Below are 15,493 nucleotides of genomic sequence, written 5' to 3' on the forward strand. Positions count from 1 at the left end.
TGGAAGACCCATACTGGTTGAACTAAGGGCCATCATCTCCATGTGGCATCTAGCCATGAAATTCCCAACGGACGCAGGGGTAGGATGCGTTTTGGGAAACCAAAGGGAGGCCAGGGAGTGCTATAACGCCTCGATCACAAAGGAAAAAAGTGGAGCATCGAGGAGCGCTACTCCAGAACGATTACAGATGACGGAAGACAGACAAACCCAATCAGGTGGAAAAGTCACCAAATAGGGTGTTGCCCAAAGTGAGGATATAGATTTGGATCCTCGCTTTGGGGATTTTGAAGAAAATGTTGGACCCGTCGAGGACCTGGAGGAGGTCCATCTCGATGAAAAAGACCCGACCCGAATCGTAAGGATTGGGAAGAATTTAGAACCTACCGCGAAACAGGCGCTGGTGGAATTCTTGCAAGAGAACCAGGGAGTTTTCGCCTGGTCACATAAAGACATGGTCGGAATAGATCCTGCGGTGATCAGCCATGTCCTGAACATAAACAAAGTCTTTCCACCGGTGCAACAAAAAAGAAGGCTTCTCGATAAAGACAGATCAAGAGCCTTGAAAGAAGAAGTCGAAAGACTTAAAGAAAATGGGTTCATCAGGGTGGCGTTTTATCCATCATGGGTCTCCAATCCGGTGTTGGTCCCCAAGCCTAACGGCAAATGGCGGACCTGTGTGGATTTTACAGACCTCAATAAGGCCTGCCCAAAAGACTGCTTCCCACTCCTGAGGATCGACCAGCTAGTCGATGCAACTGCTGAGCATGAGACCCTTTCGTTCATGGATGCGTATCCAGGCTACAATCAGATCAGCATGCATCCCCCTGATGAGGATCATACCAGCTTTCGGACCGATACAGGCTTATATTGTTACAAAGTAATGCCCTTTGGACTGAAAAACGCAGGTGCAACTTACCAACGATTAGTCAACCACATGTTCAAGGAGCTGATCGGAGTAAGCATGGAAGTATATGTGGATGACATGCTGGTAAAGTCCAAGAAGGCTGAAGGACATGTGAAGGATTTGCAAAGGTGCTTTGATGTGTTAAACAAGTACCATCTGAAGTTGAATCCCCTCAAATGTTCCTTTGGAGTCGGGTCAGGAAAGTTTTTGGGATTTATAGTGAATTCAAGGGGAATCGAGGCCAACCCCGACAAGATAAAAGCCCTGATCGATATGAAGTCGCCAGAAAAGATCAAGGATGTCCAAAGCCTGACCGGAAGGATAGCTGCCCTTAGTAGATTCATCTCAAAATCAACTGACAAGTGCGTTCCATTCTTCAATCTACTTAGGGGAAATAAAAAGTTTGAATGGACGGAAGACTGCGAGCAAGCATTCCAGACAATAAAGGCTCATATGTCGCAACCTCCTATCCTATCAAAACCAATGGAAGGAGAGACTTTGTATATTTATCTGGCGATTACCGAAGTTGCTGCTAGTGCGGTACTGATACGGGATGAAGAAGGCGTGCAGAAAGCTGTTTACTACGTCAGCAAAAGGCTGATCGGTGCAGAATTAAAATACCCACCGATCGAAAGATTAGCATATTGCCTAATTCTAGCCTCCCGAAAGTTGCGACCGTACTTCCAAGCCCATCCTATCACGGTTTTGACCGACCAGCCCCTTCGGCAGGTCCTCCAAAAACCTGAGGCGGCTGGACGACTGTTAAAATGGGCGGTCGAATTGGGACAGTTCGACGTGACTTATTCACCGCGAGCAGCAATAAAAGGGCAAGCCTTAGCCGATTTTATTGCAGAGTTCACCGAACTCCCCAGCAACGAGTTGTGCGAAAAACCTGAGGCGCCCATGCCTCAAGACAAGACTCCTTCGTGGAAACTATTCACAGATGGATCATCTAATGAATCTCACGCTGGAGCGGGAGTGATATTGATAACGCCCGATGGGCATCGATTTCACTGCGCAATCAGGTTTGATTTCGCAGCGTCAAACAATGAGGCAGAATACGAAGCACTCCTCGCTGGACTGAAAATGGCCAGGGAGATGAACATAAAAGCGCTCGATATTTTCAGCGACTCTCAGCTGGTCGTGAATCAAGTCCTGGGAGAATATCAAGCGCGAGGGTTAAAAATGATGGCCTACCTTAATAAAACAAAATATTTGCTAGCACAGTTTACAAAATACACCCTCCAGCAAATTCCGCGAGACCAAAATTCGAATGCAGACGCCTTGGCCAAACTTGCAAGTGCCAAAGATGCTGACACCTTGAACATAGTCCCAGTAGAGAGATTAAGTGAACCAAGCATTGATGCGGCCGAAGCCAGCATGGAAATTCGAGTAGAAGATACATGGATGGCACCTTACCTGGAGTATCTGACAAATGGGACATTGCCAGTAGATAGAAACAAAGCCAGAACTCTGCAAAGACAAGCTGCTAGGTACATACTGCTCGACGGTGTTATGTACCGAAGAGGATATTCAATACCACTGCTCAGGTGCATTACATCAGAAAAAGCTAAGGAACTCATGAAAGAGGTGCATGAAGGCTTCTGCGGAGATCACGCTGGGGGGCAGAGTTTGGCGAAAAAAATTCTTCGATAGGGCTATTTTTGGCCAACGATGAACGAGGATTCAATGGAGTACGTACGAAGGTGTGATAAATGTCAGAGGTTCTCCAAAATCCCACGAGCAGCTCCAAACGAGCTAAAGCAGATGCAAAGCCCGTGGCCTTTTGCAATATGGGGAATAGATTTAATTGGATCACTACCGACAGGAAAAGGAGGAGTAAAGTATGCAGTTGTGGCAGTCGATTACTTTACAAAATGGGTCGAAGCTGAACCACTCGCAACCATAACGACCAAGAAAGTTCTCGACTTTGTCATCAAGAACATTGTGTGCCGGTATGGTTTGCCCAGAAAGATATTTTCAGACAACGGAACCCAATTTGACAGCGACCTGTTCACCGATTTCTGCGAAAGGCATGGGGTAATCAAGAGCTTTTCTTCAGTCGCACACCCCCAAGAGAATGGGAAAGTCGAAGCTGTAAACAAAACCCTCAAGGACACCCTGAAGAAAAGACTTGAAGAAGCGAAAGGAGCATGGCCAGAACAACTACCGGAAGTCCTCTGGTCGTATAGAACATCTCATCGAACAGCCACAGGGCGTACCCCATTTTCCTTAGCTTATGGGTATGAGGCCATGATACCCGTCGAGATAGATCCCCCCTCACATCGGCGTTTAACGTATGATCAAGAGAAAAACAGCCAGCTAATACTGGAGTCCTTAGACTCAATTGATGAGATACGAGAAAAGTCTCAACTCCGAGTTGTTGCTTATCAACAAAAAGTCGCCCGGTACTTTAACTCCAAAGTTAAAGAAAGAAGATTCAACGTCGGAGACTTGGTGTTACGACGAGTCTTCTTGAATACCCGTGACCCCACTGCTGGCGTGCTCGAACCTAACTGGGAAGGACCTTACCAGATTGAAGAAATCCTTCACCCAGGCACCTACAAACTTGCACGCTTAAACGGAGATCTCGTTCCACGTTACTGGAATGGAGAACACCTGCGCAAGTATTATCAATAAACAACCCTTCTTAAAGGACTGGCTTGTTCAAATTTTCCCATTAATTTTTACAAGTTTTGCAAAGAGGGTTAGCCACGGTGTATGGCTAACTGCTCGTATATGTAAGATTCTGTTTCAGAATCATTCGTAAAGACATGATTAGTCCATTTTTAATACGAAATTATAAGGGACTGTGCTCAGCCAGTCGTTCTTGCCAACCTTTGTGAATTTACATTTACAAGTATTTGTTCATTACGTGTGTTGTTTTGCTGTATTACAAGTATCATTTTTCCGCGCGAACAGGAATGTTTGGACAGGCCATGGTCAAGGCAAGTGACCAAGGACCTAAGAGCTCCTCGATCACTTGGGGGGCATATAAGGCACATCGATAGCAAAGCATACTCTCAAGGTATGTAAACACATGAACAAAATGAGTGAAAGCATGCTTCAAGTACTTAGAGTATTTTTTCAAAATATATGATGCCAAAGTACTATGCTAAGTTCGGTCATACGGACAAACGTTATAATAAGTAAAAATATTATAACACCAAGAGTTAAGCTTTTACACCGCAAGCATTGCTGCTTGGATGTAATTGTTCAAACAAAAAGATTTACTGCCCGTGCAGCAAAGTTTAAAAAGAAATTATTGTCTTTACATTGCGACCCGTGGGTCGCGTGTTTAAAAAGAAAGAAGAACAGCTAAATAAATTAAGAGGCATGGGGGGCAGGAGGATCCTGGGCAACAACCTGGTCAGTCTCTTCCTCGATGGTTTCTTCGTCCAAACCAACGACGCTTGGGGTTGCAGGAGTCGCAGCTCTCGCCTCCTCTTCAGCCAGTTGAGCAGCGCACCGAGCCAACTCCGCAACTCTGACCTCCTCTGAAAGGTAGCTAAAGTCAGCACCCTGATTGTGTTTCCAAAAGTTATAGAAACATCGGAGTGTCGCCCTCTTGTACTTTTCCAAATTCTTGGAGTTGTCAAGCTCCGACTACTGCACCTTGCCCTCGAGCAGTTGGGCAAGGAGGTCGTCATCGATGGGTCTCTCACCTCCCCACAAATCTGGCATTAAAATCTGCAAACAGAAGAATGGGGAGGCGAGGTCAGAGGAATCTAGGAGATTCTTAAAGTAGCGCTGGTCGAAGTATAAAAGCTAAGCCTTTATATAACAGCATTCTAACTAAGTCTCTCTGCGCAAACAGTTTAAAAAACGGACCAAAAGGGTGAAAGTGAAAAGTTTTCCTGAAAAGCTTTTTCGACTCCCCTCACAACGGGAAGAAATTATTTCCAACTGGTTTAAAAAATCGAAATGCTACTTCGATCCTACGTCCTAAAAAGCACTAATCCTGGGTTTTAAACCTACTCATAAGCCTACGTTGCCTACAAAGACATCTTATCTACAGGCGTTCAAAAAAAAAAAACCAGAAACCAAGAGATTCAAACAGTACACCATTTAAGAGCATGCACCACAAAAGGTTAGAAGCATGGAGTTTCAGAGTAACTTACCAAGGAAAGTGGTCGTGAAGATGGAAGTGAAAGTTTCGGGAGTCAATGAGCCCACCGTCTGATCCTACAGCACAAAGGAAGGTTCGCCGGAGAGAGTAAAGCTCTGGTTTTTAGGGTTTTTCGACAAAGAGATGACATGCGTAAAAAGGAAAGAAGTGCCTCAAGTAACCTTATATAAGTTTGTCTTTGGTGTTCAAAAGGCGTGATCATTAGTTTTCCATTTTCGAAGTATGGGGAAGCGTAATGGCCGTCGTAGTTGTTTCTGGGAAACTGAAAAGCCTTGATTAGACAGGAGTGGTTTGATTTTTTCAAGAACGCACGAAGGGCTCTGACACGTCAGGAGGGGTTACCGAAGGGTCGTTCGTTCAAAGTTTATTTACTGTTCGTGGTAAATAAACTTTGGGGGGCAAATGTTATCCAATAAATTAGCATTTGTGACGTGGCAAATAATCTCTTGACACGTGGCTGACACCTGGAGCGTCTGCTAGAGTATCGACCAGGAGACACACCAGAAGCAGGACAGACCTGTTTTTACCACGACCAGACTGGTCGGTGGTTCCGCTGGCAAAGCAACATTTATGGAAATATCTTATGTATCCCGAATTTATTTCATGCAATCTTCTGAATATCCCATGATTCAGGGGATAATATCTGTAACAATATTGGGCAACCCTCCATGAGCCTATAAAAAGCAGGAGATGGCTCATGGGAAGGGACTTTTGGGGCCCAGAAATCATAGAGATATAGAAATTATCTGTGAAAACTTGTATTGTTTATGAGGAGTGTTGAAACTCATTGAACCCAAGTTCTCTGATCACACTTTTGTTCCCATATCAATATCATTCTAAGTGGACGTAGGTCATTACCAGATTCTGGGGCCGAACCACTATAAATTACTGTGTTTTCTTTACTTTTGTCATTACGTTATTATCTATACATATTCGTCTATATCATTCATATTTTGACTCCGTGTCAGTTGGCTAAATCGAGGGTCAACAAGTGGTATAGCTAGTTCTTTATGTAGATGATATCTTACTCATTGGAAACAATGTTAAGAAATTTTCAGATGTAAAGAATTGGCTGAGCACTCAATTCCAGATGAATGATTTGAGTGAAGCAAGTTATGTTCTAGGTATCCAAATCATTAGGGATAGAAAGAACAAACTCTTAGCTCTTTCTCAAGCAGTTTACATAGATAAAGTGCTTGAACGATTCTCAATGAAAAATTCCAAGAAAGGACGTTTACCGTCCCGCCATGGAATTCATCCTTCAAAGAAGCAGTCTCCCCAAACTCCTGAAGAGGAAGATGCAATGAGAAAAGTTCCTTACACATCTGCAGTTGGAAGTCTGATGTATGCCATGTTGTGTACTAGACCAGATATCTGCTATGCAGTGGGAGTAATGAGCAGGTATTAGTCAAACCCAGGACCGGAACATTGGATAACAGTTAAGCATATCCTGAAGTATTTAAGGTGGATTAGGGATTATATGTTAGTCTATAAGGGTGGTGTTCTGAACCCTATAGGCTACACTGATTCAGATTATCAGACTGATGTCGATGACAGGAAGTCTACTTCTGGAATGGTGTTTACTCTTGGGGGTGGAGCTGTGATATGGAGAAGTGTAAAGCAGTCTGCAATCTCATATTCCACCATGGAGGCTGAGTACGTAGCCGCATCAGAAGAAACTAAGGAAATAGTCTGGCTAAAGAAGTTTTATTTGGATCTTGGTGTTATTACAGAATTGGATAATCTGCTTGTGTTGTTTTGTGACAATACAGGAGCGATAACCAACTTGAAAGAACCTCGTAGTCACAAGAGGAGTAAGCATATAGAAAGGAAGTATCACATTATTCGAGAATATGTGGCAAGGGGAGATGTGAAGGTTAGGAAGATTGCATCTGAAGATAATCTTGTAGATCCATTTACAAAGACACTACCAGAAGCTACATTTGATAAGCATATCAAAGAAATGGAATTAGTAGAATTAAGGCATTAGTTTCAATTAGTGCAAGTGGGAGTTTGTTGGGGTTTTATGCCTTAATTAAAACTCAATTTCTTTGTAATCTCATTTATTATCAATAAAAGAATATAAATCATTTTTGACTTGGTCAATCACTTTGCTCACATGTTTTATTTTCATGATTATTTGTTTAATATAAACTTCTATTAAATCCCGAACATATAGCTAATCGTATTTATAGTGACGTAATCACAGTGGAATATAAATATGATTTTATGTTCAAAATAAGTTAGTCCTAAGATTAGTCAGTGCACAAGATTTACACTGATTTTCCAATCTATGATATGATCTACTTACACAATGTAGTGTTATGTTCTTTCCAAAATATTAGCAAAGTAGATAAGATCGGATGTATTTGTTACATCAGACAGGACCGATATTGACAGTTGATAGGATAAGTAAACATAGAATTATTATCAATTCTAGTCATATCATATAGTTGACCATAGGTCAATTTAATCTCAATTCTGAGTGGTTAGTATTCTAACTGATTGTATTATTTGAGTTCTTTGACTTGTTCGTTACTAGTTTACCCTACGTACTAGCCCATACTTACATCTTGGGAACTCGGTAGTATAATTGAGTGGGAGTGTTAATCATAGATATGAACATCTATAGCTTCTGATGAAGAAGTGAAATGATGGTTTCCTTTTAGTTTGGTTCAATGTGCTAAATGATAGAGATCTCATTTCAGTAATTAATATTAGTTTACTAAAATATCATTTACAAGGAACTAAGTGTTTTAAGGATAAAATACAATGAGGGGTAAAACAATATTTAGTCCCATCTCTGTAATGACCCAACTACTCTAGACTTTGGACCATTAATGACTACTATACATAGACACTAATTTTTAATAAAACTTACAAGTGAAATAATCATTACTTCATTAAAAACTTGTAAAAACAAATGTTAAACTACATAAAATTTAAAGTAGTATATGAGATCCCATTGTTTGTAAAAGAAAACATAACATAATTTCAATAGAATGGATTACATAATAAAGTGCGGAAAAATACATATAAAATCATAATTAAAGAAACTTCATCCTCGAATTGAACTCTCGGTCCTTTGACTCCATTCCGCCTCAATACACATTCCCAAGCTTTCAAGAACCTTTCCCACCACCAAAGTTATTTTCCTGCACATATAAACATAAAGGAGTGAGCCTAATGCCCAGCAAGGAAAATCTAACACATAAACATATACATAAAATTCATAATGCAACATAAAACATATCATGAACATATGTCACATATACTATAATGGCCATTATTACTTGGGGTCCCATAAACAAAACAAGTCATATGCCCATTAGATTTGTGGGGCTTGCTAGCTAAGCAAGTCATATGCCCATAAATTTATTGGGGCTTGTTAGTTGTACAGGTCATATGCCCAAGTCTACAAACATACGTAACACACAAATCATAAGTTATCATAACACATAAATCATAAGATAACATATGGCATAACACATAATATCCTATCCTATTTTCCTTACCAAAAGTACCGAGATATGAGAACAGGTTTGGGACTTTGGAACACTCCTAAAAACCATAAATGAAAGGGTGAGTATACTAAAAAAAGGGGATGAAAGTGATGAAAGAACTATACCATTAAAATACACTTACCAAGAATCTTATGTTCAAGATCTTAGATTCCCTATTCAAGAATAGAGAATAAAGTTAGGATGTTGAATAGAAACTATAAGAACTTAAGGAAAAATAATACCAAATGAACTAGAGTTTGGAATACCTTGAATGCTTCTATGACCAATCTAAACCGTGAACCGAAATGTGCTATAAACCTTACTTCCCAAGTGTTTGGTAAGCTTATAATGATTAAGCTTATAATCTCCAACCCAAGTGTTTACACTCTTAAAAAATAATCTAGCAGCTTGCAGCCTCTGAACTTAGCTTGATGAATGAATAAATGGCTGGGTACTAGGTCCTATTTATAGAGTTCAAGAATGAAAAGATCTTCATTTAACTTGAATAAAATAATGGCTTTTTAAGTGAAAAATATTTGAATTATCGTTTAGCAGAGGCTGAAGACTTGGTCAGAAAGATGCTGGACTTATCAAGAGGTTAAAGATTAAAATGAGAATGTTTTCAAAAACATTCAAAAATACACTAAGGGAGCCGATATATCACCCCTTGTAGGTGATATATCGCCTGGGCCAGCATGCTCGAGGCTCGTCGAGGTGCTCGTGCAAAGTTACGTGTTTTTTCATATCCCCGTACTGCGATATATCGCCCCTATAGCTACGATATATCGGCATACGCTGAATATTTAAACACGAAATTGCACAATTTTAGCTTAATTTGAATTGAGTAAACAGCCTTGACTAAGTCCTCTAACGTTTTCAAAGCTGCTGACAGACCCTAGGATATTCAAATATTACTCTCAATAAACTTATTCCTCAAAAATACTTAATTATCATTAAACATACACATGACAAGTGTTACTTTCTTATTGGGTCTATCTAAACCTTATAATATAATAAATATCACCATCAATATCAGTCATATTAATCAAACCTTAGGTTAAAATTAATGTTCTTAAACTATAGGTTAAACTTAGAAAATCTACAAGTGTTACTATGAGTGTCCAATTAAATCTCGGTCTGAACCATAATCCACAGTCATAAAAATACTACTACTATTACTATTATACTACTATCTAACTAGCTAAGTAAAGTTCTTGGACTCTACAATCTCATTGTAGACCGTCTATAGAGGATTGAGTGACAATTATGGTTGTAACAATGGATAATTAATAGCGTATCTATATTTGTTATAGAGCATTCTATGAATTCAATAGTGAAATTCTGAGTTTTTAGTGGAGTTACGAGGAATTAATAAGTTAATAAATTTATTTGTAAGATTTATGATAACTTATTGGAGCTTGATTTTATAAGCCCATGGTCCCCACTGTACCTTGAATAAAATCATCTAGATAGTCTCAATTAATTGATTTAATTATCTATTAGAATTATCATAGTTGACCAGGTCAATTTTGGATAGTTTCACAGAGTTATGTAATTTTGAGAAGAAAATATAAATTAGGGCAGATTTATTAATTAAGATAAATTGGTATCTAAATTAATAAATAAGTTTAAATCAAGGTTCAAATTATAAATAATTAATTTGATAAAGGATTTAAATAATTAATTAAATCAATAGAAAATAATACAAGCCTTGATTTTACGTCCAATGGGCTTATAATCAAATGAGAAATTCCATGTGCCTAAAGCCCATGATAATTTCGACCTAGGGCTGTTAATTGGCTATTATTTTATTGATTTTTAATTAAATAAATGAACTAATTGAGTCTATAAAAGGAATGCTAAGAGAGAGTTGAAATCATAAGTCAAAACATAAGTTTCTTATAGGTTTCAGAATCTCTCTAAACACAAGTCCTTTTCTAAGCCTTATTGTTCTTTTGTCTTCTATTCTTCTTCTCTCTGTATCTATCTCATGTGTTGAGAATTGCCCACTCTAGTTTGGGTGATTCTAAGGATACTTTGGAAGGCTGTGAATAAAATTGAAGATCGGTTCAGATTCTTGGTAATACTTTGTGACATAAAGGATACAAGGGTTAGAGAAACTGAATGAATGACTCATTCATTCCGCTGCGTATAATGTAAGTATTCTTATCAATATTTCTCTTTGAATTCAATTTTAGAAACATGTTCTAGGTTGTCTCATATTAACTTGTTTAATATTAGATCTACATGAAAATAAATAAAGATCATGTGTATGTTTTCCTAACACAACAAAGGGGAAAAATGGGCACGGACCGCGACTTGATGATGTTTGAGTCGCGACGCCTGGAGACTTAAAAGGAATCAAAATGGCTCAAAAACAGGCACGGGCTGCGACCCAATGAAAGCCAAGTCGCGACCCACATGTGTAAAGCATAGTTTATGTAATTTTTTTTACTATAAAATCGCATTTAGGGTTTAATTAGGTCATGATGTCAGTTTTTAATTACGTTTTTTGAGACTAATTTTGATTCTTAGGCTAGTATTATGCATTTTTATATTTTTCTTTCTTCTTTAAGTTTGTGTGTTGTATCCTAATTTTAGCACGAATTCATTCACTCAACTCGGGTACAGCCGGCAGGTAAATACGTGGAAAAATAACCAAGTAGAATATCTGCTTATTATCCATGTGGATAGCTCGAGATTCATAATGGTCTGACCTAGTGTTAGGCATCCTGACTTTACCACGAAGTAAGAATAAGATAGCTGTCAAAGCTCAGAATTTCTTACCTCAAGTGGGAAATTTGACCTTGGGTTACCCTTAGTATCCTTCCAGCCTTTAGCTCCTTAATTCTTCAAGCTTAATTCCCTAGAATTCCCATCCAAAACTCAATTCAAGCACAACTCATCAAAACCAGAAAAACTCAGACTAAACTCTTTAAGCCTTACCTTAATTTGATGGTTAATCCTAGCTAACCCTCTACAACTTCTTCAAGGATCAAGGTTCCAAAGCTTAGTTATGACTCCCTCAGAATTTACAGCTTCAAATTCCTCTAGAGATGGTGAAGAGATGACCCAACCGAGAGAGAGAAAGATATATACCATATACCCTGTTTTTCCTTCTTTCTTTCTTTCCTTCTCTTTTCTTTCCTTTAACTTCTAAGACTTTCTACAGCTTCCACTAAAGCCATAAAGCAGAAAACATCCTTATCACTTCTTAACCAGGAAAATGACTATTTTTCCCTCCCATTTTAAACCTAAGTATTAAATCATCCTAAGGGCATTTCAGTCATTACTCCCAATTCCCGCTAATTCCTCGAGTGTCCCTAATAATCATCGCTTACATCCCGACACCTAACTAATCACCAATTATTTACTCAGTATCAAATAGTCTCCAATATATTTCCCAATTTCCCAAAATTACCCCTAGGCTCCCCCGAGCCGGGTATAAATCCCCATTGTGACTTTTTCGCTAAATCGCTCAAGGGGATCGCCATGAGTATCAAACTGCAAATATATCCACATAATAATGTGGTCTCAACAATTTATCAGAAATAATCATGTTTATGCCCTCAACGGGCCAAAATTACAATTACACCCTTATAACCTAATCAGGGCCTACATGCATACTAATACTCATAGTCATGCATCTCATATATTCATATAATCATATAAGCATGCTTATCACATAATCATGCATTTAATCATATCCATATACTCATTTATTCATGCATTCCATATAGTCATGCATTTAATCATCCATTCACATAGATACCAATTATGCCCTCCTAACACACTAATCAAGGCCCTTAAGCCTTATTAGAAATTTTGGGTCATTACAACTATCCCCTCCTTATAACAATTTCGTCCTCGAAATTTATTCGAACACCCATCAGGTGACAACTCCTATACCTCTGATCATAACTCTAGAGCCCAATTCTTTACCTTTGATCCCGCAGTAACACTCTTACGATGGTGACAATCTTGTTCTATATGATCTCATCTTATAGCTGTAATCTCATTAACCTTTTCTTGCTTCAAAAACTCTACTGAATCCCGAAGTCTACTCAACCCATCCGCGATCATTTTCCGTCTTGTTATTGACACCAAAAAACCTATAAGCCATTACCCACATCAGGGTAAGACAAACTTGTACACCCCTAGCCTCATTCTTGGTTCGATCTCAGAATTCTTGTTAAACCAGGAATCAAACTCCCTTTTTCTTCCTCATACCATCATACTCTTTCTTGTCTGCATTGCTTGGGGACTTACAAGTCTCCCACTCTAGAATTTCGTGTTCCAACACTTGATTCTTGCGAACCCTTTTGTCCTTTTAGACAGGCAGACGCTCTTGCCCTAATAATTCTCATAACCTCATTGGTTTTCCCCCGAACCAATGTTGAACCATAATACTCGTTGTCTTTCATTTGCTTACTTAGAATCACCACCACATGCCTTCTATCTTACTATATCTTATGTTGTGTCACCTCAGCCGCAAGCCAGCATTCATCACTGTGGCCGCTCACCAAAACGCTATAATTTTCTTAATATTCCAAACACTTACACATTCATAAAATATCCATCAATCCTTTAGATTGTCATTTCGTCCATGGACAGCCACTAATTCCAAGATCCAATCCTATCCCCTTCATTCTCTAATTTCTTTCCAAAACCTGGAGAATTAAAGAGTCTCAATTGTTAACATCAATTGTCACACCATGTCACTCATTCATACGAACCAAACTGTATTAATTCAATATGTCGAGTTATAACCTTTCGGGTCTAATTACCCTACTCATAGTCCAACGTGGTCCACACTAATGATCCACTACTATACCTTATTACCTTTAGGATCTTCACCTTAACATCGAGTTCCATCGGATCACTCACTCGATCTTTATTTCTTAACTCATTACACAATGGTAGGTTTCTTAACCATTCTCATTAAATCCTCTTCCTGAATTTCATTGCCCATCGAGACATATACCTATCCATAATCCATCACCGGCACCATACCAATCCCTAATAAGAGATCGACTTCCAAATTAATTTTTCCCAGTGAGTCTCACCGGACCCTGGTCTCAGGATTATTCCTTTACAAAAAACCAAGCACTCTAATCTCTTACGCTCTACTTTCACTGTCAACTGAGTATTCTCTGTACACCAACCATGTTTCCATTCTTTCTCCTATCGCAAGGCTCAAACCACCATCTCTTCAGTCTATATCTAGGCGCATCTCAAACTTGATGTGCCGCTTACAGTTTCATGTTTTAAAAACAAAATCAAGTCCTTTCTCACTACCCTTTTATAACCATTCGTTACACATGGAATTCTATATCATGAGGTGTTAACCAATCCTTATTCCGCCTTTCGAAAATATGATACAAAGTTGTCCATTCACTTTACCCTTAGATTCTTTTGTTGTTCTAATCTCTGATGTGGCCGTCCTCCAAAGATACCTATGTAGTAGATGACATATTCACCAGTCTCGTTGTGCTTCTTATCCTTCAGACGTTTTTCAGTAATCTCTCTGTGGCTTCTGACTGAACCTCTTCATACCTGATCCTTTCTCTTCTTGTGGCATGACCTTGAATACCCTTGGCGAGATTGTAACCAACACCTTCTGGAGCCTTACCTGTTATCCTGCTTCTTCATTCTTAGTATCGTCAGTGTAGTAGTCGTTCACATTTTGCTTCTACCTGAAAAGTAGTTCAACGCATCCTTGACGTACCTAGATGTGACTTATTCATATCTTTCATGTACTCTATGCTTGTTAAACTTACCTATGTTGTCAAAGCTTAAGTCAGTCAAGAATCTCTACTGGTAATCCATCACACCCCACTTGGTACAAGTGATAATTTCTGAAATGTCCTTTTCCTTGATCCTCAGCTGATAATAACCAGATCGAAGATCAATTCCTGAAGACATAATCCTGTCTTGTAACCAGACATTTAAACTCTTCATCCTTAACAAATGATAACAATGAATTCTACAGTACGACGCTCTATCTAATCCATTCCTAAACCAGATACTCCCTCTGCTGAACTAGTAATTCTTTCTGCCAACCTAATACCATTCTTCACACCGTCCCTGATACTGAATCTGTTCGTAGCCGAATCTTGAAGCGTACTCAACAACTCCTTACTGATCACTTCAATTTTCATTCAATCCAACTTATATACTTTCAGTGATGTCCCTCTCAGTCCATGGTTGTCTCTTAACAAATTAACTCTCACCCAGGTTTATAACAAGGCTCTCATATGGCAGGCTCAATTACTTTCACAATGAACCCCTTTACCATCTGTATTATAATTCCTCTTTTTTTTTTTTTAAATTTCTGATTCATCCCCAACAAGCACTAATATCTTAATCCCCTCATATAACACCCTTGAGGCATATACTTTATATAGAAACCCTTCATGGGGGATACACCACACCGAACTCTTTCAACCCATTATGTAACCAAAAACAAGGATTATCAAGTCAACCAATCACCTCCAAGGAAGTAGCCTCGGGCTTCGAGTGTAACAAGGCATTCCAATTTTCCATCCTCTAATCCTGGGCAATCCCTACTCGGCCCTAATGTACTGAATCATCCCATGTAGATAACGTGTCCTTGTCTGGTATCTTTCCAATTGGCATCTCCTGCATCTTGTGCATACTAGTTAATCTTCACTAAGCCTCATCACCATCCTGACGGCTATCTTGTAAACTATACCCCTTCCTGCCAAAACCAAAAGACTGAGAACTATCAGAAGTTCTTTTATTCTGATCATTGAGTATCTGCCTTGACCGAGTTCCACCAATGGGAACACCGTCATCCGTATTTCATGCCCTTCAACGCTCACGCACCATACTTCATTCCTTATATCTCAAATACCATGGTCGTCCCTGCTGCCCAGACACTAACGAAAACCTCATGCACCGGAGTGGCCCTGATGCTCTGGATCATTCCAGAGT

The sequence above is a fragment of the Humulus lupulus genome, chromosome 9, assembly GCF_963169125.1.
Source record: "Humulus lupulus chromosome 9, drHumLupu1.1, whole genome shotgun sequence".
NCBI lineage: Eukaryota > Viridiplantae > Streptophyta > Magnoliopsida > Rosales > Cannabaceae > Humulus > Humulus lupulus.